General features: G+C 51.7%; 1 pseudogene; it reads left to right on the forward strand.

The window, feature by feature from the left end:
- LOC103599542 overlaps positions 1–1,401 on the forward strand; it is a 10,027-nt pseudogene extending 8,626 nt beyond the window's left edge.
- The last annotated feature ends 2 nt before the right edge of the window (positions 1,402–1,403 follow it).

Here is a 1,403-nt window from a genome sequence, read left to right on the forward strand (position 1 = left end):
GGCGGGAGCGCCACCGCGCTTCCCAAGCGGCGCACTATAGCAGTGCACCACCGGGCTGGCCCCAAAACTGATGTTTTTAATAGGGGTGGGAAGGTATAAAAGGAGACTGGTGGGGGTGGTGCTGCTGGTTAGCTCAGTTGGTTAGAGCACTACCTTCTAACACAAAGGTCAAAGGTTTGGATCCCCCTGCTGGCCAGCCTCCAAAAATAATAGTAATAATAAAAATAAAAGACTCTCTAAGGGTTGTGCAGATGGGTCGTAATAATTATCCTCTTCCCACCCATTTAAAGCTTTATTGTTCTGAATACAAAAATATTTGCTTATTTAAGTTCAGTTGCATTTTTAAGAATGTGTCACATGCTGCAAATGTCTCTTATTCAGAGTATTTGAAGAAATAACCTTTTCTTTCTAAAAAGCTTTTTTTCTTTTTTTCCTTTCAGCTATTCCTCTACACAGCCGACTAGTTATGATCAGAGCAGTTACTCTCAGCAGAACACCTATGGGCAACCGAGCAGCTATGGACAGCAGAGTAGCTATGGTCAACAAAGCAGCTATGGGCAGCAACCTCCCACTAGTTATCCCCCCCAAACTGGATCCTACAGCCAGGCTCCTAGTCAATATAGCCAGCAGAGCAGCAGCTACGGGCAGCAGAGTTCATTCCGACAGGACCACCCCAGTAGCATGGGTGTTTGTGGGCAGGAGTCTGGAGGATTTTCCGGACCAGGAGAGAACCGGAGCATGAGTGGCCCTGATAACCGGGGCAGGGGAAGAGGGGGAGTTGATCGTGGAGGCATGAGCAGAGGTGGGCGGGGAGGAGGACGCGGTGGAATGGGCAGCGCTGGAGAGCGAGGTGGCTTCAATAAGCCTGGTGGACCCATGGACGAAGGACCAGATCTTGATTTAGGCCCACCTGTAGATCCGGATGAAGACTCTGACAACAGTGCAATTTATGTGCAAGGATTAAATGACAATGTGACTCTAGATGATCTGGCAGACTCCTTTAAGCAGTGTGGGGTTGTTAAGATGAACAAAAGAACTGGGCAACCCATGATCCACATCTACCTGGACAAGGAAACAGGAGAGCCCAAAGGCGATGCCACAGTGTCCTATGAAGACCCGCCAACTGCCAAGGCTGCTGTGGAGTGGTTTGATGGGAAAGATTTTCAAGGGAGCAAACTTAAAGTCTCTCTTGCTCGGAAGAAGCCTCCAATGAACAGCATGCGGGGTGGTATGCCGCCCCGTGAGGGCAGAGGGATGCCGCCACCGCTCCGTGGAGGTCCAGGGGGCCCAGGAGGTCCCGGGGGACCCATGGGTCGCATGGGAGGCCGTGGAGGAGACAGACGCAGCTTCCCCCCAAGAGGGCCCCGGGGTTCCCGAGGGAACCCCTCTGGAGGAGGAAATGT

Source organism: Galeopterus variegatus, unplaced genomic scaffold, assembly GCF_000696425.1.
Source record: "Galeopterus variegatus unplaced genomic scaffold, G_variegatus-3.0.2 Scaffold2998, whole genome shotgun sequence".
In the NCBI taxonomy this organism is placed as follows: Eukaryota; Metazoa; Chordata; class Mammalia; order Dermoptera; family Cynocephalidae; genus Galeopterus; species Galeopterus variegatus.